This window comes from Pristiophorus japonicus, chromosome 6 (genome assembly GCF_044704955.1).
Source record: "Pristiophorus japonicus isolate sPriJap1 chromosome 6, sPriJap1.hap1, whole genome shotgun sequence".
In the NCBI taxonomy this organism is placed as follows: domain Eukaryota; kingdom Metazoa; phylum Chordata; class Chondrichthyes; family Pristiophoridae; genus Pristiophorus; species Pristiophorus japonicus.
The window spans coordinates 82667971-82691506 of NC_091982.1; the positions used below are offsets into that span (position 1 = coordinate 82667971).

General features: G+C 45.6%; 1 protein-coding gene across 1 annotated transcript in view; it reads right to left on the reverse strand.

Annotated features, from left to right (window-relative positions):
- Positions 1–8600, reverse strand: part of drp2 (dystrophin related protein 2) — a 173268-nt gene extending 164668 nt beyond the window's left edge. Inside the window, exon 1 of the mRNA XM_070882105.1 lies at positions 8454–8600. The gene's annotated coding sequence lies outside the window, so the exon portion shown is untranslated. The remainder of the gene's footprint in view (positions 1–8453) is intronic.
- Positions 8601–23536: the final 14936 nt, after the last annotated feature.

A 23536-nucleotide genomic window follows, 5' to 3' on the forward strand; every position in this document is an offset into this window, starting at 1 on the left:
GCAGAACTATTTCATATTCTCAATTCTAAAAATTCCAGGCATAACTCTCCAGTGCATTTCCTCCCCTGCTGCTGGTGAGTCAAAGGAGCTGCATTTGTCCTGATTATGTATCCAGTCAGTCTGCCTGTGACTAAAGATCAGCACATCAAATTAAGACAGCTTTTGAAAAATGTTGCTGCCCTAAATTAGATTTCCCTTTAACCTTCATCTCGACAAACCCTTGAAATCAATTCCCTTTTAGGAATATTGTACAACCTAAAAATGATCCAGCTGTGAGGATCTCCTGCACACCTTCCGTTTTTTAAGTGTTCTGTCCGCCCAAATGCATGGGGCGGATAATCCGGGGAAATTCAGCTCTTTGTTTTTTTTTGAGTGGGGCGGATGTGGGGTCGTCAGTGGGGTGGAAGTGCGGGTAGGTCGGAGTGGCCGTTGCTCCGAGGCATCAGTGCCGTGCTGACGCGTCACTCCGAGCCCATGGCCACCATTGTCAGGCCGATCTGGCAGTCGGCCGACAATTAAAATAAAATGGCGGCTGCGGCAGTGCGGCCCCCCCTTTAAGGGCAGACGCGCCGCCCAGCCACAAGAAGCTTCCCGCCGGGGAAAGCTGTCAGGGGCACCGAGCAGCGGCTGATTTGCTCCCGTGGGGCAATTTCCCACGTGGGGTGGAAAGGGGGTCGCCGCTGATCGGTAAAGGGTCAGCGCGTGCCCAATGGGGTGGGAAGATGGTCAGGGCTGCCCCGTACACCGTTCCAAAAATAAAGGAGGGCGATTTTCAAAATGGCGGCCCCTCTGGGTCGACTGAGCAATGAGTCCTTACCGACACATGGCTGCCTGTTTGTGGTGGTCACGGCTCTTATAGAAAGGGGCAATTTCAGCCCCTTAATTTTTTGTGAAAAAATGTTCTGGAGGAACTCAATCAGGTATCAACCTTCTAGTTCTCAAAGAGATGAGCAGCTCTTGTGCACTGTGGGTGAATTTTGTTTGTTGGGCTTTTTTGCAAGATATATTGGTTTCTGCAGGATGCAAGACTTCTCCAATTTTTGTATCTAAGCTCCAATTTTCCAATGAAATGGCAAAATATGCATGCACGAGCCCATGTGGCTCTCTCACCTGCTCTGGCCGCCCAAAGGGCAGATCACACTGAATTTTGCAATGGAAATCCTACCTGTTATTTCAAATAGCCTATTGGCACATGAAAAACTTACTTCGAGCGCTTGGCCTGCAGCACATTTGTCTGAGGGGTGGAAAATACAGCAGGGCAGCAGGTCTTGTAGGGCTGTGAATCACCATGAAAAGGGTCATTGTGGTGGTGGCGGAAAGGTGGGCAGCTGACTAATTGTTCACAATGGTAGAGTGAAGACACATGGGGAACAATGCTCTGTTGCTTCTTTCATGCTGAGGAGCTGAAGGTTCTGCTGCAAGAAACTCATTAAAGGGTGGGACTCATTAGGCTAAAGGCCACACTCTCGCAAAAGCATGGGTGCAAGCTACATAGAGGGAGGTCAGAGGCTAAGTCACTGCAGTCAACCCTGTCTCTTGTACTTGGCCACATATGAGGATGAGAATTGCTGGGGGAGGAAGATGATGACAAAGGTAATTGTGTTCCTCATGTGTGCACGTATTTATTGTGGAGCCCATCAAGCATGGTACAAAATGAAGTTGGGAGCACCTGCACTCTTTGTGAGGTACCATTTAAAACATTGCATGCAACCATTGCCTTAAAACATCTGGATCCATAGCCACAAAATAATCCCTTAATATTCATTAATTTATCTGTTACATTCTCCCCATCTAACCATAATTTCAACAACAAATTGTACTTATATAGTACCGCTACCATAATAAAATGCCCTAAATTCTCCACAGTTTCAAAAATGCCCAAAGAGGCAGCATTTCAGAGTGTGAAGCTGAGACATTTAATAGCTGTGTGGCTAAAGGTGGAGTGGAGTGGGAATGCAAAGGAGGACAGAGCTGCACGAGTGTGCTGGATGTGGGCTGAAGGAGATTGCAGACCTAAGTCGAGGTGAGGCCAAGGATTTGAAAGCAATGTCGTTAGGGACAGGGAACCAATGAAGGTCAACAAGGACAGAGTATGAGGGGAATGGGATTTAGTGCAGGATAGGATACAGGGCAACGATTAACAATTAATAAAGGGAAGAACTTTGGAAGTCGTCAGGAAGAGTGCAGGAGTAATAAAGTCTGGAGATGACAAAATTGTCGAGAAGAGTTTCAGTAGCTGTTAGAGATGAGGTACGGACAGAGGTCGCAATGTTGCAAAGGTGGAAATAGAAGGCTTTTGTTGTAGTTTGTATGTGGAGCTTGAAGCTCAGCTTCAGACCCAATTAATAGTCCCCCCCCTCCCATCGCTTGACGAGAGGTTTTAAAAACATGGCAGCGTGCTACTCACTTTCTTCATACTGCCCTTGCGCCCGCATCATTTTGACAGGCGCGTTTTATAAGAACATAAAAAATAGGAGCAGGAGTAGGCCATTTGGCCCCTCGAGCCTGCTCTGCCATTCAATAAGATCATGGCTGATTTGATCTTGGCCTCAACTCCACTTCCCGGCCCATTCCCCATAACCCTTGACTCCCTTATAGTTCAAAAATCTATCTATCTCCACCTTAAATATACTCAATGACCCAGCCTCCACAGCTCTCTGGGGTAGAGAATTCCAAAGATTCACAACCCTGTGAGAGAAGAAATTCCTCCTCATCTCTGTTTTAAATGAGCGACCCCTTATTCTGAAACTCTGCCCCCTAATTCTAGATACCCCCACGAGGGGAAACATCCTCACTGCATCTACCCTGTCAAGCCCCCTCAGAATCTTATATATTTCAATAAGATCACCTCTCATTCTTTCAAACTCCAATAAGTATAGGCCCAACCTGCTCAACCTTTCTTCATAAGACAACTCCTTCATCTCAGGAATCAACCTAGTGAACCTTCTCTGAACTGCCTCCAAAGCAAGTATATCCTTCTGTAAATACGGAGACCAAAACTGCACGCAGTACTCTAGGTGTGGTCTCATCAATGCCCTGTACAGTTGTAGCAGGACTTCCCTACTTTTATCCTCCATCCCCCTTGCAATAAAGGTCAACATTCCATTTGCCTTCCTAATTATTTGCTGTACCTGTATGCTAACTTTTTGTGTTTCATGTTCAAGGATCCCCAGATCCCTCTGTACCATAGGATTTTGTAGTCTCTCTCCATTTAAATAAAAATTTGCTTTTTTATTCTTCCTATCAAAATGGATAACCTCACACTTTCCCACATTATACTCCATCTGCCAAATCTTTGCACACTCACTTAACCTATCTATATCCCTTTGCAGATTCTTTGTGTCCTCCTCACAACTTGCTTTCCCACCTATCTTTGTATCATCAGCAAATTTGGCTACAGTGCACTCGGTCCCTTCATCGAAGTCATCAATATCGATTGTAAATAATTGAGGCCCCAGCACTGATCCTGTGGCACCCCATTAGTTACAGTTTGCCAACCTGAAAATGACCCATTTATCCCAACTCTCTGCTTTCTGTTAGTTAGCTAATCCTCTATCCATGCTAATATATTACCCTTGACCCCGTGAGCTCTTATCTTGTGCAGTAACCTTTTATGGCGTACCTCATTGAATGCTTTCCGGAAATCCAAATAAACTACATCTGCTGGTTCCCCTTTATTCACCCTGCTCATTACATCCTCAAAGAACTCTAGAAAATTTGTCAAACACGATTTCCCTTTCATAAAACCACGCTGACTCTGCTTGATTGTATTATGATTTTCTAAATGTCCGACTACTACTTCTTTGATAATGGACTCCAGCATTTTCCCAATGATAGATGTTAGTCTAACTGGTCTATAGTTTCCTACTTTCTGTCTCCCTCCTTTCTTGAATAGGGGCATTACATTTACTGTTTTCCTGGGACCAATCCAGAATTCAGGGAATTTTGGTAGATTACAACCAATGCATCCACTATCTCTGCAGCCACTTCTTTTAAGATCCTAGGGTGCAGGCCATCAGTTCCAGGGTACATGTCCACCTTTAGTCCCTTAGTTTGCCTAGTATTTTTTTTCTTCACTGCAGTCAAGGCCACTTACGGCCCAAGCACCCAAGGCCCCACCCTACTGCTGGCCAAGAACGGGGAGACACTTATCAAGGACACCGAGGCAGTCAGGACCCGATGGAAGGAACACTTCGAAGATCTCCTTAACAGAGATTCTGCCTTTGACTCGATTGTCCTCGACTCCACCCCGCAGCCTGCTACCCACCACCATTTCAGCAAAACACCAGCCCTGCACGAGGTAGAAAAGGCCATCCGTCAGCTCAAGAACAACAAGGCAATGAGAGCAGATGGAATCCCTGCTGAGGCACAAGTATGGTGGAGAGGCACTATTGGCACGAATGCATGACCTCATCTCTCTCATCTGGAAGGAGGAGAGCATGCCGAGAGATCTCAGAGATGCAGTAATCGTGACCATCTTTAAAAAGGGGGACAAGTCCGACAGCGGTAACTACAGAGGAATCTCCCTGTTATCAGCCATTGGGAAAGTCGTTGCTAGAATCCTCCTCAACCGTGTTTGCCCTGTGGCTGAGAAGCTCCTCCCGGAATTACAGTGCGGATTTCATCCACTACGGGGTACAACGGACATGATCTTTACGGCACGACAATTGCAAGAAAAATGCAGGGAACAGCACCAACCCTTGTACATGGCCTTCTTTGACCTCACAAAGGCCTTTGATACTGTTAACTGCGAGGGACCCGATGGAGCGTCCTCCTCCGTTTCGGCTGCCCCCAAAAGTTTGTTGCCATCCTCTGCTTGCTCCACGACGACATGCAAGCCGTGAGCCTGACCAATGGAAACATCATAGACCCAATCCACGTCCGGATCAGGATCAAGCAGGGCTGAGTCATGGTGTCAACCCTCTTCTCGATCTTCCTCACTGCAATGCTCCACCTCACACTCAACAAGCTACTCACTGGAGTGAAACTAAACTACAGAACCAGTGGGAACCCGTTCGACCTTCGACGTCTCCAGGCCAGATCCAAGACCATCCCATCCTCTGTCGTCAAACTACAGTACATGGACGCGCTTGCGTCTGCGCACACTCAGCGACTGAACTCCAAGTCATAGTCAACATCTTCACTGAGACGTATGAAAGCATGGGGCTTACACTAAACATCCGTAAGACAAAGGTCCGCCACTATCCTAATCCTGCCACACAGCACTGCCTCGCAGTCATCAAGATCTATGGCACAGCTCTGCACAACATGGACTACTTTCCATACCTCAGGAGCCTATTATCAGCAAGGGCAGACATTGACGAAGAGGTTCAACACCGCCTCCAGTGCGCCAGCGCAGCCTTTAGTCACCTGAGGAAGAGAGTGTTCGAAGATCAGGCCCTCAAATCTGGCACCAAGCTCATGGTCTACAGGGCTATAGTGATACCTGCCCTTCTGTATGGCTCAGAGACATGGACCATATATAGTAGACACACAAATCGCTGGAGAAATACCACCAACGATGTCTCCGCAAGATCCTGCAAATCTCCTGGGAGGACAGACGCACCAACGTTAGCATCCTCGATCAGGCCAACATCCCCAGCATCGAAGCAATGACCACACTCGACAAGCTCCGTTGGGCGGGCCACATTGTTCGCATGCCTGACACAAGACTCCAAAAGCAAGTGCTCTACTTGGAACTCCTACACAGCAAGCGAGCCCCAGGTGGGTTTCAAGGACATCCTCAAAGCAACATCTCCACCGACACCTGGGAGTCTCTGGCCAAAGACCGCCCTAAGTGAAGGAAGAGCATCCAGGATGGCGCTGAGCACCTCGAGTCTCGTCGCCGAGAGCATGCAGAAAACAAGTGCAGGCAGCGGAAGGAGCGTGTGGCAAACCAGCCCCACCCACCTTTTCCTTCGACGACTGACTGTCCCACCTGTGACAGAGACTGTAATTCCCATATTGGACAGTTCAGTCATCTAAGAACTCACTTTTAGAGTGGAAGCAAGTCTTCCTCGATTTCGACAGACTGCCTATGATGATGATGTCTTTTTCTCGAGTGATAGTGCTTGTTTTTAAGTTCCCCCCTCCCTATAACCCCTTGATTATCTATTATTATTGGGATGCTTTTAGTGTGTTTAACCATGAAGACCGATATAAAATATTTGTTCAAAGTGTCTGCCATTTCCCTGTTTCCCATCATTAATTCTCCAGTCTCATCCTCTAAGGGACCAATGTTTACTTTAGCTACTCTCTTCCTTTTTATATACCTGTAGAAGCTCTCACTGCCTGTTTTTATATTTTTTGCTAGTTTACTCTCATAATCTATCATCTCCCTCTTTATTATTTTTTTAGTTGTCCTTTGCTAGTTTCTAAAAATTTCCCAATCCTCTGGTTACCATGAATCTTCGCAACTTTAAATGCCTTTGTTCTCAATTTAATAATATCCTTAAATTCATTAGTTAGCCACAGATGGTTCATCCTTCTCTTAGTGTCTTTCTTTCTCACTGGAATATATCTTTGCTGAGAGTTGTGAAATATCTCCTTAAATGACTGCCACTGCTATCTACTGTCTTACCCTTTAATCTATTTTCCCAGTCCTCTTTAGCCAACTCTGTCTTCGTGCCTTTGAAATTGACTTTATTTTTCAGGACACAAGTTTGAGACCCAGGTTTCTCACCCGCAAACTGAATTTGAAATTCTAACATGCTATGATCACTCTTCCCTGGAGGATCCTTTACTATGAGATCATTAATTACACATTACCAGATCTAAAATAGCCTGCTCCTGGTTGGTTTCACAATGTATTGTTCAAGAAATCATCCTGAATACCCTCTATGAACTGATCCTCAAGACTACCATTTTCAATTTGATTTGTCCAATCAATATGAAGATTAAAATTGCAGTACATTTCTGACAAGCCCACATTATTTCTTGATTTATACTCTGTCCTACAGTGTGGCTACTGTTAGGTGGCTCATAGACTACTCCCACCAGTGACTTATTTCCCTTATTATTTCTTATCTCCACCCAAACTGATTCTACATTTTGATCTTCTGAATCAATATTATTTCTCACGCATCATCTTCATAGCCGGTCCCTCACATTGAGGATAACTTGCTTCCACGCCAAGAAAGGGTGAGTTCACACGTGTTTCAATGAAGGACCTAATATTCCAAGTCCTGAACTACATCCTGAAGGGTGGAAGATGCCTGTGCGTGGATTTTTTTAATGTGGGGTGGCCGTTGCACAACAGCCACCACACGGTCTTGACAGAGCTAGGTCTTGGTCCAGTGGCAAGGATTAACCAAGACGACTGGAGATCTGCTCTGCTGCATGGACCTAGTGCGCACACATATCGCAGTGTGGGCTGGCCTGTGCTGCCCCTGGGCCCTCGCCTCTTCTGGCCCCGAACTCACACCTCTCCTGGGCCCTGATCACATCCCTCTACAATCTCTCGCCGCTCCTACGTCCTGACCTCACCGCTCCTGCTGTATCTGCCCACGCTCCAATCACTGACCTGGACCTTGATGATGTCCCTCTTCGCTGCCGTCGCCCTCCTGCACCAGCTCATGCTGTACCTTGCAGTGTATGCCGCCACGCTGCCCATGGCCGCCGCTCAACGCTCCTTTTATGGCCCCGACCTGCTGCTGATGGTCTCTCGCTATTGCACTATGAATGTTGCGTGGATTCAGATAAAGAGCTTTTAAATTCATCTTTTTACCATTTTCCCTACTCTGACTCTATTTTCTGGGGCATTCTTCTGTCCCTTTATGTCACACTCTGGTTATCATTACCCCTATCGCTACCCTGCACTATTTCCTTCTCCTTTCTCTGTGGCTTTTAAAATTTCCCTTCATCTGAACCCTCCCCCTTACTATTTAGTTTAAAGCCCTATCTACAGCCCTACTTACTTGATTTGGTAAGCTCGGAGGCCCTCGTACCAGCCTGGAAAGGAACTCAGTGAGATGCAAAAGTCGAGGTCTGGTGACGTTATTTAGACGTCAACGTTATTTTAGCCCTTGTCTGTGTTACTGAGGCATGGTGCTTATTGCACCCGGGAAACTGGTGTGAGAAGGATCCGGGTCAGAAGAGTTCTGGGAAATAATCATTTTTTTTTGTAGGTTACCCTGTAGGCCATGAGGGGCAGAAGTTCTTTCTGCCCATATGCTTCACCGATCAAGTCATAATGAATGAGAATCACAGACTTTGCAAAAATCACATTGCAATCTACACTATCATTGGATCCACATGTGAAAATACAATAAGTACTTTACCACAATGCGATGGTCCCAATCTTGCCATCTAAACTTTTTTGTCCCACTAATGGTGGCTTGCTCATAATTCACAAGCCCTTAAGTATCCATTTACTGCATCCCCTTCCTTAAAATTTGCTGTAAGAGTAAACTTAGCAAAGTTATTTTACACTGAGTTATGGGACTCTCACTCACCAGATTCGTCACTGAGACCACTGCCTCCATCAGTTCAAGTATTGCTTTGCTTTTTCATCCATCTTGTGCTTGCATAAAACCTCCACATGCTGGTACTCAGATTCATTGTCTTCTTCCTTGAATCGGCATTGACAGTCCATTGTGTGGTTTTCATATTGATGCCTACAGTCCTTTTACTTGTTCTCATATTTATGGCATTCTCCTTTCTCCTCGAGCTTGCACTGCTCTTGTTTCTCCCTGCGTTTGTGTTGAGCCTCCTCATGTTGGCACTGCGCCTTTGCAGCCTCCAGTCCCAGCACTTCCAACTGACATGCACATTCTTTGTCCTTTTACTCTGCAGTCAGATGTGTTAAATCTAGCTCCCTATCCATGTCTTTCAGAGCCCTGGTACTAATTTTTAAATAGGAACATAGGAACAGGATTAGGCCATTCAGCCCCTCCAGCCTGTTCCACCATTATCTCTTGTTTCTGGTAATGTACATAGATTTAAAACTTGAACAGCTTGTTTTGGGTCTGAGGATGATATCTTAATCCAATTTAAAACGTCATCAGTTGATACAATTTGACTTCACTCCAGATATTTCTTTCTCATGTCCAATGCAGAAATCCACAGGCAAATTCTTGGGCCTTGTGAAATATGATCTGATTTGCAAAGTTATCAGGCATAGCGAACCGCTCGGGTAAAAAATGATGTACTGGAAAATTATGCGGTAACTAATCGCTCTGATTTCTAAAAAAGTAGCACTTGACAGATTATACATCTCAAGCTGCAATCAATTTATTTTTTATTAAGAAATAATATTAAACAGTAGAAAGAGCAAACACAGCAGACCGAGTACTGTAAAAGAATGCTTGGTTTCCCACCTGGACTTTAAATAATTTCAATTCAATAAAAGTTCCAAACCTCTAGTCCTTCTCTGTAGTTTGGACCAGGCATGTGAGATGAGAAGACTTCAAAAACGTATCAGGCCATTCCCCTCGGAAACCAGTCTCAAGCCTTTCATTTATTTCCAGGATAAATTAGGGCTATGAATCTGATAACCAGGGTCCCCTGTTGAAACAGCCATTACAATTGGTGACCTTCGAAAGGCCTGGTACAATAGTACACAAATTAAACTATAAATCTAGGAAAATCACAGCACTTTATAGCAATCAATATTACCTATATCTAGCATTTAAAAAAATGGCTGCAAAACTCCTTTTGCCTGTTGAGCAAGCTGTCATGTATGTATTCAAACAAGCTAATGAGTCAGGTAAACTTCAACCAGTCGCGTATGGTTAAAAAAATTTGTCTTAAGCGGAAAGAACCTACAGCATGGCTGAGAAAGAAGCACTAGCCTGTGTGTATGGGGTTAAAAAGATGCATCAGTACCTGTTTGGTCTTCGGTTTGAACTGGAGACAGATCACAAGCCACTCATTTCACTGTTCTCTGAAAACAAATGTATCAATACCAATGCTTCATCCCACATCCAGAGGTGGACGCTGACATTATCCGCTTATGATTACGTCATCCGCCATAGACCTGGCACCGAGAATTGTGCCGATGTTTTGAACCGTCTACTGTTGCCCACACCGGAGGTGGAAACGCCACAACCGGCGGACCTATTGTTAGTTATGTATGCTTTTGAGAGTGAAGGAATCCCTGTCACGGCTCAACAAGTTAAGACCTGGACCAGCCAGGACCCGATTTTAACGGTGGTGAAGAGTTGCATCCTCAAAGGAGATTGGTCTGCCATACCCAAGCAAATGTGCGAGGAGACCAAACCTTACATTCGTCGCAAAGACGAGCTGCCTACTCAGTCGGAATGTATACTGTGAGGCAATCGTGTTGTTATGCCCAAGAAAGGGAGAGAGAAATTTGTACGTGAGCTACTTAGCACACATCCCGGCATTATAATGATGAAAGCCATTGCCAGGTCTCATGTATGGTGGCCGGGAATTGACTCTGAGCTGGAATCATATGTACATCAGTGCAACACTTGCATGCAGCTCAGCAAAGCACCAGCAGAATCGCTGCTGGGTCTGTGGTCATGGCTGTCCAAACCATGGTCCAGGATCCACATAGACTTTGCAGGTCCCTTCCTGGGGAAGATGCTTTTAGTTGTGGTGGATGCATATTCGAAGTGGATAGAGTGTATAATCATGTCATCCAGCATATCCACAGCTACCATTGAGTATCTCAATGTAATGTTCGCGACACATAGAAACATAGAAACATAGAAAATAGGTGCAGGAGTAGGCCATTCGGCCCCTTGAGCCTGCACCACCATACAATAAGATCATGGCTGATCATTCCCTCAGTACCCCTTTCTTGCTTTCTCTCCATACCCCTTGATCCTTTTAGCCGTAAGGGCCATATCTAACTCCCTCTTGAATATATCCAATGAACTGGCATCAACAACTCTTTGCGGTAGGGAATTTCACACGTTAACAACTCTCTGAGTGAAGAAGTTTCTCCTCATCTCCGTCCTAAATGGCCTACCCCTTATCCGAAGACTGTGTCCCCTGGTTCCGAACATTCTTCCTGCATCTAACATGTCCAGTCCCGCCAGAATCTTATAAGTTTCGATGAGATCCCCTCTCATCCTTCTAAACTCCAGTGTATAAAGGCCCAGTTGATCCAGTCTCTTCTCATATGTCAGTCCCGCCATCTCGGGAATCAATCTGGTGAACCATTGCTGCACTCCCTCTGTGATATATTCACAGAGCACAGCACACACAGATTCCTAACATGGCAGGCAGCTCTCTCGGAAGTCTCCGGAAATCTGCCTGGGCTGTTTATTATTAACCCTGCACTTGCAGTACATAATATGTCCACATCCACAGTGTGGAGCTACGAACATTACAAGCTTACAGACATTACACCCTCAATAGCAAGAATGTCCTTCCTCAGATTAGGAGACCAAAACTGAACACAATATTCCAGGTGAGGCCTCACCAAGGCCCTGTACAACTGCAGTAAGACCTCCCTGCTCCTATACTCAAATCCCCTAGCTATGAAGGCCAACATACCATTTGCCTTCTTCACTGCCTGCTGTACCAGCATGTCAACTTTCAATGACTGATGAACCATGACACCCAGGTCTCGTTGCACCTCCCCCTTTCCTAATCTGCTGCCATTCAGATAATATTCTGCCTTCGTGTTTTTGCCTCCAAAGTGGATAAGCTCACATTTATCCACATGATACTGCATCTGCCATGTATTTGCCCACTCATCTAACCTGTCCAAGTCACTCTGCAGCCTTTTAGCGTCCTCCTCACAGCTCACACCATCACCCAGTTTAGTGTCATCTGCAAACTTAGAGATATTACACTCAATTCCTTCATCTAAATCATTAATGCATATTGTAAAAAGCTGGGGTCCCAGCACTGAGCCCTGCGGCACCCCACTAGTCACTGCCTGCCATTCTGAAAAGGACCCGTTTATCCTGACTCTCTGCTTCCTGGTCTGCCTGACATCAATGTTAGTGACAACGGATCGTGCTTCACCAGTCAGGAGTTTCAAGAGTTCATGAAACTCAATGGTATCAAACATGTAAGGTCAGCACCGTTCAAACCTACATCCAATGGGCAAGCAGAATGTGCTGTCCAAATCATAAAGCAGAGTATGAAGCGAGTAACACAAGGGTCATTGCAGACCTGCCTGTCATGCATACAGGAGTTACAGGACGAGACCAGACATGCTTACCGGGGTCTCGCCTGCTGAACTAATGATGAAGAGAGGTCTTAAGACCAAGCTATCTCTTGCATACCCTGACTTGAATAATCATGTTGAATATAGAAGACAAAGTCAGCAAGGGTATCATGATCACGCAGCTGTGTTACGTGATATTTCTGTAAATGATCCTGTATATGTTCTGAATTATGGTCAGGGTCCCAAGTGGATCGTTGGTACTGTCATGGCTAAGGAGGACAACAGAGTATTTATTGTCAAGCTCAAAAATGGGCAAACATGCAAGAAATATATGGATCAGACAAAGCTGCGGCACACAGATGAACCGGAACAGTTGGAGGAAGAGACAATCGACGACCAACCAACCTACCCCCAGTCATCAGAGGACTCAGTGGTCATCAGTGAATCGGGACTTTCAATCACTGACATGTTCAATGAAAATGGACTTTCAATCCCTGACATGGCCATTGTCACTCCCACCAGGTCAGCCACCCAGCCACCAGTCACAACAGACTCTGAACACTCACCCAAGGCTGGAGTTGAACTGAGACGGTCAACCTGGGAGTGTAAAACACCGGACCATCTCAATTTGTAAAAGACTGTGTTAATATCTCAGGGGGTGGGGGGGGGGGGGGGGGTTATTGTCATGTATGTATTTTGGGATCATTAGCCACTAGATGGCATCACTGTTGGAGGCCATTGGGTTGCACGCACGTGTATGTAGCCCAAGTATAACAAACCAGCCATTTTGTATATTAGTCACTTTGGGCCTTAATAAAGCAGAGCCAAGGTCATACCTCTTGGAGTTAAACAGTACTCAGTCTAACAGTTATTGCATACACAACACAATCGAACAAGAGAACTTCCATTTCCCATGCCTGATCCCAGTCTTGTATCATTTCCTCAAATATAATTAAAGGTATCAGAGAGGAATGCAAAGATAGGCTAGATACACAGCTAGATGGTGGTGCATTCTCCATCCAGATAATACGTGTATTCCATCGAAACAGACGGTTTCCAGCCACGAAATAACCAATTTAAAATGGCCACTGATACAACCTCCCCAAAAAGAATAAATCAAAGATTTTTATGCTATTAAACAGATTTAGACTCTGATTTATCATATAAGATTTCATAAAGTGCTTCAGGTGCAAAATTGTCTTTGGCTTATCTGGATCCTGCCAAAAAATTCTTGCTGAGGCAACACAGGCCCTTGAGCTGTGTGAGTAATGGTAAAATAGTATGACACGAGAGAGCAGAGAATGAAAGCTGAGCAGTCCCCAACGATGAGTTGGGGGAGGAGGACAGGAGGGAGAGGGGGCTTCTAACTCTGATAGAGAAATACAGAGACGCGTTCTGGTAAGGCTGCTTTTACCCATCAATTCCGCCATTTCAAGGCTCAGCAGTAATTTGTGCTCCAATTCCAAATAGTGATTATCTGGAAATAACTGTTCCGGAATTAGACACAAGATAAGGACTGCATATAGCAGAAAAGCTACACAACCCACACTTCCTCCAAAACTATCTCTAAAATGTTCAGCAAAAAGGTAGTTATACAATTTGAGAACCAACAGCTGTCACACTAATCTCACCAATCTCTGTCAGCTATCCTCTTTATACATAGGCAGTGTGAGAAACATCAGCATGTCTGATTGATACTTGTCAGCTATCCAATTCATACAGAGGCAGTGAAAATTATTAGCATGTCACACCAATATCTGTTAGCTACTATATTTATACAGAGGCAGTGTGAGAAATGTTACTGTGTCACACTGGTACCCATCAGCTACCCTATTTATATGGGGCTAGTCTGAGAAATGCCAGCATGTCACAATGGTACGCATCAATTATACTGTTTTGGCTGCAACCCTGTGAAAAACTTTACCATATCATGCTGATATCTCTCTCAGCTGTACTATTTATACAGCTACAATGGAAGAAATATTAGTGTGTCACAGAGATACCTGTCCATTATCCTATTTATGCAATGACAATGTAAGAAATGTTACTATTTCCCACAAGTGCCCACTGACTATCCTACTTATGCAGCAACATTGCAAGAAATAGCAAGACATCATCCACTGGCTATACTCTTTGCACAGTGTTAATGAGAGGAATGTCACCATGATGCATCAGCACACATCAGATATCCTACTTATATAGGGAATGGCTGAGAGAATTACCATATCATACTCCGTGAGAGATGTCAGTGTATTAAACTGGTACTCATTAGCTATTCTGTTTATAGAGGTCAATGTGGAAAATAGCAGTTCACATTGCTCCTATCAGCTATACTATTTATATAGGGACTGCATGAGAAATATTAGCATATCTTACTAGTAATCATGAATTACACTATTCACCCAGGGGTAGTGTGGCAAACATTAGCATAGTACACTGGTACTTATGTGTTATCCTATTTATACAGCACATCATCATGAATAATATGAGCACATCACACTAATAGCCATTAATCAGCAGCAGGATAAGCACTGTCAACATGTCGCACTGCTACCCATCAGCAGTCCAGCAAGACAGTTCATTACTCACGTTGGCTCAGTCTTCACAATTATATGATCTCACATATACTGGTGATGGAGCATGGTCTTTGGCTAATCTTAAGGTGCTTTTACATTTAAGACCCGATTTTTGTGGATTTTATGAGTAAGCACTAGGTTTGAACAACTTCTGCTTGGGTTAGTGTAGGAAAATGGCACACTGCACTTTTCAAAACCTGTGCTACAATTTAAATTCTAAAAATCTATTTTCTATTCCATTCTTTACAACCCAAGCTGCAATAATCTTATGTTTTTTAGGCAAGTTCTTACAAGCAATAATTGAGCCACAGAGAACTTCAAAATTCTTACCTTTGGAAAGTGATTTTGTGTGACAGGCTTATCCATTTTGCATTTTTACAACGTTGAGATACAGAAGCTCACATCGCACTACATTAAAACAAAGCTAGCCTGCAGCAAGCACAGACTTTTAATTAAGAGTGTGCAGAAGCAACAGTTCTCTTGTTTACTGTGCATTTTAATAGGAATCCCAAAGGGCAGTTTGAACCTACCATGAACTCAGTAATCCTGTGCATTCCATACACCAACCTTCCCTTATATTGCTGGGTGATAAAATGCATTTTTCTGCCTCATAGAAATGCGGGGCATCTGCCAGGAATATTCTGGCTCCAGGAGATTCCCCTGGTTTGTGCCGCCTGATATTTTCCCCATCATTCCATTCCACCTACTGACATTCTCTGAAGGTTTAAATCGGAGATGCATTACTCCTCCTGTGATGTACAAATTATATATTCAAGCACATTGTAATCTACTCATTACAGAAAGGCCGAGATCAGGTCTTTGATCCTTCTTATTAGTTAAGGGTAATCTTTGAAAAGGAAAGTATAGAGATTACTATGGCATGTTTGTCAGTCTCTGAGATCACATTGCTTCATTTTGTGCTGTAGATGAGGGAGCTCCTAACCTGCTCCATGCGCTGAAATTATTTCAGCACCAATCAGTTGGAATCGGGACAAGTCCTGAATTAGTATTTGAAATTAAATTTACCAAGCGCTCCAATATAAACGGAGATTTGTCCCATTGATATATTACCCTATGATCATCGGTTAACAATACTGGGGATTAGGATTATTTGTTTTGGGTCATAACCTTATGTTGGCCCGCGCACTCTAGTACAAGTCTATCTTTGTGTATGTGGGAGGGGAGGTTGAGGCAGAGAAGAGGAAAACTGCAAATCCATTTTCTAACATCCTCTTAAATATCTATGGCTCCACCATGCCCTGTCTTATTCTCATGATATTTGACTCTCCTGTGATAGATTCCAAACCCATTGAGAAAAACCAAACAAACAAAAACAAGGACAAGAAAAGGCTATGAAGGTCACTAATGCTTAACCTATCCATTAGATGGTGCAACTTTGTGCATTATGTCTGATTATTAATGTTGTGTATGGAGAAAGAATCAGACTGAACACTGTGAGTTCAAAGTAAAGTATGACCTTAGTCTTTTATTGCAGGTCTCCAGAGTGCCTCTCCAACCTGTGAAGCCTCCTTAAATACCTGTGCTCCCAAGGGATTATGGGATCCTTTGGGATTCCAGGGGATGAGCCCTCTGGTGGCTGTACAGAGTAAATACAAGTTTATATATAACAACACTTCCCCCCCCCCCCCCCAAAGTCAATAGTGTAACTATTTACAATGTAAGTCGATTTGCGGCCCTTCTTGCCCTGGTTGATCGTCTCGATGTGAAAGCTGGTGTTGTTGAATCATTTGTTGGGCCCTCGCTGGGCTGCTGTGCAGCTGGCCTTGCTGGGCTGCCTGGTGTGTCGGGCCCTGCTGGGCTGCTGTGGATGATGGGCTCTGCTTCGTGGTCAACCGTGGTGCCGATTGCCACTGGTGTGTATGTTGGGGGATCAAAAAAGGTAGGGTCCAAGGTGGGTTGCTCAGGATAGTCCGTGAATCTGAGTTTGATTTGGTCCAAATGTTTCTGGTGAATGAGTCCATTTGAAAGTTTGATCCGAAACACCCTACTCCTCTTTTTGGCCACGACAGTGCTGGGAAGCCACTTGGGACCTTGTCCATAATTTAATACAAATACAGGATCATTGATTTCAATCTCGCGTGACACATTTGCGCTATCATGGTATGCACTTTGTTGAAGCTGCCTGCTCTCGACCTGTTCATGTAGATCAGGGTGAACTAACGAGAGCCTTGTCTTAAGTGCTCTTTTCATGAGCAGTTCAGCAGGTGGGATCCCAGTGAGTGGGGTCTCGTGCAGTAGCTAAGCAGGACTCGGGATGGCGAGTGTGCAGTGAGCCTTCAGTTACCCTCTTCAAGCCTTGCTTGATGGTTTGCACTACTCTCTCTGCCTGATCATTGGATGCTCGTTTAAACAGGGCAGATATGACATATTTGATCCCGTTACGGGTCATGAATTCTTTGAACTCAGCAGTGGTAAAACATGGCCCGTTGTTGCTCACCAGGACATCGGGTAGGCTGTGTGTGGCAAACATGGCTTGGAGGCTTTCAGTAATGGCAGCGGACGTGCTAGCCGACATTATCTCACATTCAATCCACTTGGAGTATGCGTCTACAACCACGAGGAACATTTTACCCAAGAACGGGCCTACATAGTCGATGTGTACCCTAGACCACGGTTTGGAGGGCCAAGACCATAAACTTAGCGGCGCCTTCCTGGGTACATTGCTTAACTGCGAGCATGTATTATATCTGTGAATGCAGGACCCTTAAGTCCGCATCGATACCGGGCCACCACACGTGGGATCTGGCTATCTCTTTCATCATTACGATGCCTGGGTGGGTACTGTGGAGGTCATTGATGAAGGTGTCTCTGCCCTTCTTGGGGACCACTATTCGATTGCCACACAGAACGGCTTTATCTCTTCCTGCATTTCCACTGGGACACTGGACCAGCTCCCGTGAAGCACACAGCTTTTGACTAGTGATAATAAGGGGTCCTGGCTTGTCCAGGTTTTGATCTGCCAGGCAGTGACGGATGATTGCTCACTCTCAAATGCTTCCATAACCATGGCTAGATCTGCAGGCTGCGCCATTTCTACCCCCGTGGTGGGCAATGACAGCCTACTGAGAGCATTGGCGAATTTTTTCTCTGCCTGGCCTGTGGCAGAAGGCATAGTTGTATGCGGACAAAATGAGCGCCCATCTCTGGATGTGGGCCGATGGTATTTTTCCCTTTACTCTCGGAGAACAGGGGTATAAGTGGCTTATGGTCAGTTTCCAATTCGAATTTTAGCCCAAACAGGTATTGATGCATTATCTTTACCCCATAAACACACGCTAACGCTTCTTTCTCAATCATGCTGTAGGCTCTCTCAGCCTTAGACAGACTCCTGGATGAATAGGCAACCGGTTGCAGTTTCCCAAAATCAATAGCTTGTTGCAATACACACCCGACACCATATGACGACGCATCACATGCTAGTACCAAACGCTTACATGGATCATACAACACAAGCAATTTGTTTGAGCATAACAATTTTCTCGCTTTTACAAAGACATTTTCTTGACTTTTGACCCAAACCCATTCATCCCCTTTTCATACTAAGACATACAGTGGTTCTAACAGTGTGCTGAGACCCGGTAAGAAATGACCAAAGTAGTTCAGGAATCCCAGAAATGACCGCAGCTCCGTCACATTCTGTGGCCTTGGTGCATTCTCGATTGCCTCCGTCTTCGCGTTGGTGGGCCTGATGCCGTCCGCTGCAATCCTCTTTCCCAGGAACTCCACTTCAGGCGCCAGGAAAACGCACTTCGAGTGTTTTAACCTGAGCCCCAAGTGATTGAATCGACTAAGAACCTCCTCCAGGTTCTGCAGATGCTCGATTGTGTTCCGACCTGTGACCAAGATGTCGTCCTGGAAGACCACGGTGTGCAGGACCGCCGATCGGATTCCAAACGGGCATCTGTTATAAACAAAAAGACCTTTGTGTATGTTGATGCAGGTGAGGGCCTTCGATGATTCCTCCAGTTCCTGTGTCATGTAGGCTGAAGTCAGATCCAGCTTCGTGAACGCCTTTCCTCCCGCCAGCATTGCAAAGAGGTCGTCGGCCTTTGGTAGTGGGTATTGGTCATGCAGGGAGAAACGCTTGATAGTTACTTTGTAATCGCCACAGATTCTGACGCTGCCGTCTCCCTTGAGGATTGGGACGATAGGACTGGCGTACTCATTGAACGCAATCGGGGAAATGATGCCCTCTCTTTGCAGCCGGTCTAGCTCGATCTCTACCCTTTCTCTCATCATGTACGGTACTGCTTTCACCTTGCGATGGATGGGTCGCGCCCCCGGAATTAGGTGGATCTGCACTTTTGCTCCTTGGAATTTCCTGATGCCTGGTTCAAACAACGAAGGAAATTTGTTTAAGACCTGGGCACACAAAGTGTCTGGGACCATCGCCCGGTACCACCCAGAGTGGTAACTTGTGCACCGCTCCATCGTAGGAGACCTTTACAGTAGCGCTGCCGATTACAGGTATCAGTTCTTTCGTGTAAGTTCTTAGTTTTGTGCGAACTGGAGTTAAGACTGGCCTTGAGGCTTTGTTGCATCACAACCTTTCGAAAGTCTTTTTGCCCATGATGGACTGGCTTGTGCCCGTGTCCAGCTCCATTGATACCAGGAGTCCATTTAGTTCAACATTCAGCATTATCGGGGGACAATTCATGGTGAATGTGTGCACACCATGTACCTCTGCCTCCTCGATCTGAGGCTCTGGTTCATCATGATTCTCCGTGGATCTGACCCCCTCTGCAATATGGAGGTTTGCAGGTTTAACAGGCTTTGCAGCTCGCCTGCACACCCGTTGGAGATGTCTCATTGTTCCACAGCCCTTGCAAACGTACTCTTTGAATCGGCATGAATGGAAATATTGATCATCGCCGCAGCGCTAACAAGGTTTTAATGGCCTTGCATTCATCACCCCTGATGGTGGACTCTGTGACATCTGCGGATCTGTAGCTGCAGATATGTGTGACCTGCCCTGTACGTTACAATTCGAAAACAACATCACTTTGTTCACAGTATTTGTAGCAGCACTTGTGTGCTGAGAGATTTGCTTCGTATTGTCACTGGTGGCAATGAACGCCTGGGCTATTGCTATGGCCTTACACAAGGTTGGGGTCTCTACAGTCAAAAGTTTGTGAAGTATGATTTTGTGGCCAATTCCAAGTATGAAAACATCTCTGAGCATGTGCTCCAAATGTCCTTCAAATTTGCAATGTCTTGCAAGGCGTCTTAGCTAGGTGACATACTTTGCCACTTCCTGGCCTTCAGACCTTTTGTAGGTGTAGAACCTGTACCTCGCCATCAGAACACTTTCATTCAGGTTCAAATGCTCTCGGACCAGTGTGCACAAATCGTTATATGATTTCTCCGTGGGTTTCATTGGAGAGTAGTTTCTTCATGAGGCCATACATTGGTGCCCCAGAGACGGAGAGGAGGATCGCCCTTCATTTGGCAGCGCTCTCTTCCCCATGTAGCTCGTTGGCCACGAAGTATTGGTCGAGTCGCTCCACAAAAGTTTCCCAATCATCTCTCTTGGAGAATTTCTCCAGGATGCCCACTGTTCTCTGCATCTGCAGAGGGTTTGCTATCTGTATCTCATCGCCAGTTGTTGTTTATGGAGAAAGAGTCAGACTGAACACTGTGAGCTCAAAGTAAAGTGTGACCTTAGTTTTTTATTGCAGGTCTCCAGAGTGCCTTTCCAACCTGTGAAGCCTCCTTAAATACCTGTGCTCCCAAGGGATTATGGGATCCCTTGGGACTCCAGGGGATGAGCCTTCTGGTGGTTGTACAGAGTAAATACAAGTTTACATCTATAATGATTAGTACTAACATCTTCGGGAGGTAAGGCCTCAAAAGCATTCACTTGGCTTGATGCAAACTAAATTGAGATTGGCACACGTTTATTTACTTTACATTGTCTCAAAAACGGAGAAAAATCTCATGATTTGTTTCTAAAACATTCTTTCCATCACTGAGTGTCATTTTGAAGGAGCTCATTCATCAATCTCTGTGCAAAGATTATGTAATGGAGGATGGCTGCCAGAGTTCAGATAGACTATTATATATGCTCTCTCATAAAAACATAGTGGGCGCTGCTGAAACAAAAGTGCCTAGATTCCTAATCAAGACAAATCTGATACCTGTCACTCAGCTCACTGACTCTCCCTAATTGTCATTCCTTCTTGTGTCTTCTTTTGTAATTCTCTTTTACCCCATTTATTTTGTGGAGCCGTTTCCAGTGGCTGCAATATTATCATCATCATCATGAGCAGTCCCTCGGAATCGAGGAAGATTTGCTTCCACTGCAAAAATGAGTCCTTAGGTGGCTGAATATTCCAATACAAGAACCACAGTCCCTGTCACAGGTGGGACAGATAGTCGTTGAGGGAACGGGTGGGTGGGACAGGTTTGCCGCATGCTCTTTCCGCTGCCTGCGCTTGATTTCTGCATGCTCTCGGCGATGAGATTTGAGGTGCCTTCCCGGATGCACTTCCTTCACTTAGGGCGGTCTTTGGCCAGGGACTCCCAGGTGTCAGTGAGGATGTTGCACTTTATCAGGGAGGCTTTGAGAGTGTCCTTGTAACGTTTCCTCTGCCCACCTTTGGCTTGTTTGCCGTGAAGGAGTTCTGAGTAGAGCGCTTACTTTGGAAATCTCGTGTCAGGCATGCGAACTATGTGGCCTGCCCAGCGGAGCTGATCAAGTGTGGTCAGTGCTTCAATGTTGGGGATGTTGGCCTGGTCGAGGACGCTAACGTTGGTGCATCTGTCCTCCCAGGGGATTTGTAACATCTTGCGGAGACATCGTTGGTGGTACTTTTCCGGCGACTTGAGATGTTTGCTGTACATGGTCCATGTCTCTGAGCCAGACCATAAGCTTCATGGCAGATTTGAGGGCCTGGTCTTCAAACACTCTTTTCCTTAGGCGCAAGCTTTGTAAAAATAACCCCACATTGTTGTACTATTCAGGTGGGCAGGAAAGCTTATCTGCCTGCGTCCAAACATAATGGAGGTCCCATTGACCAACTTCGACAAAAGTGGCCCTTTATATTTGCCATCTAATGAAAGAACAACTACAACTATACATGACGAGCATACTGCAGAGCCCCTCCTGACATGTCTATGCAGGGAAAAGTCTTCTTTAAGATCTTGATGGTCCTCTCATTGACAACTCATGTTGAGGCATGTGCCTCATTGTGATGCTACTTTGCTGCTGTTTGGACCACTCTTAGTGGGATCATTATCCATGAGGGCAGCAGGAAAACATTGTCACCCATAAGCCTTCTGCTAAAATTACAAGGTCTGGAATTGTCCGAATGCATCGCGACAGCTCCCAGCATATCACGCATTGACTTGGCAGAGCCTTTGCATGTTGAGGTAGTTGAGGATGTTTTCTGTAGGAGCTCGCACAGCAGCTTGGATGCCAACTATTGCACCATGCACCTTAGGGAAGCCAGCAACCCTGTAAAATTGGATGACGCTATCTTATGTTGCCTCACTGTGCTATAAAATGTGATGAATCCCCCAGCTCTCCTGTAGCATTTTTCAGTCACCTGACAAATTCATACTTGTAATGCACCTTGGCTGGTGTTACTGAGCTCCCCTGTGGCTGATGAAATGACACCATGCCATAAAGGTCGAGTGCAGTTGCCACCTTTATAGCCATAAAGAGAGCAGTGACAGCAGATGACCATAGAAATACCGGGAAGACGGAGGTCCAGCCGAATTTAACCTCAGGATCCCATTGGAATTTTTTTTACTGATTTTCCCGCCCGACAACAGGCTGGGCTGGCTGAAGGCTGGCTGGCTCTCGGGTGGGAAAGCCAGTGATAGAAGGCTGCAGCTGGGAAGCGTTGGGGCGGTCACTGGCAATCGCAGAAGATTGAGGGCTTGGTGGAGGGTGGGGAGGGGGTGGGCTCAGAGTGCAGCAGCAAGGAGGGAGGGCAGGTGGTAAATGGAATTCAATCCTGAAAAGTGTGAGGTAATGCATTTGGGGAGAGCTAACAAGGCAAGGGAATACACATTAAATGGTAGGACACTGGGAGGTGTAGAAGAACAGAGGGACCTGGGAATGCAGGTCCACAGATCCCTGAAGGTAGCAGGCCAGGTAGATAAGGTGGTTAAGAAGGCATATGGAATACTTGCCTTTATTAGCTGGGGCATAGAATACAAGAGCAGGGAGGTATTGCTTGACCTGTATAAAACACTAGTTAGGCCACAGCATACTGAGTACTGCATACAGTTCTAGTCACCACATTACAGGAAAGATGTGATTGCACTAGAGAGGGTACAGAGGAGATTTACGAGGATGTGGCCTGGACTGGGGAATTTTAGCTATGAGGAAAGTTTGGATAGGCTGTGTTTGTTTTCTTTGGAATAGAGGAGGCTGAGGGGAGACTTTATTGAGGTATATAAAATTATGAGGGGTCGAGATAGAGTGGATTGGAAGGACCTATTTCCCTTAGCGGAGGGGTCAACAACCAGGGGGCATAGATTTAAAGTAATTTGTAGAAGGCTTAGAGGGGATTTGAGGGGCAATTTTTTCACCCAGAGGGCGGTGGGCATCTGGAACTCACTGCCTGAAAGGATGGTAGAGGTAGAAACTCTCACCATATTTAAAAAGTGCTTGGATGTGCACTTGAAATGTCATAATCTACAGAGCTACGGACCAAGAGCTGGAAAGTAGGACTAGGCTAGATCGCTCTTTGTCATCTGGCGCGGACACGATGGGCTGAAATGACCTCCTTCCGTGCTGTAAATTTTTATGATTCTATGAATCTATGAGAGATCACGGGGGGGCGGGGGGGGGAGAAATTGCGGCGGGGGCGGGGGGGGGGGACGGGAGAGATCGCGGATG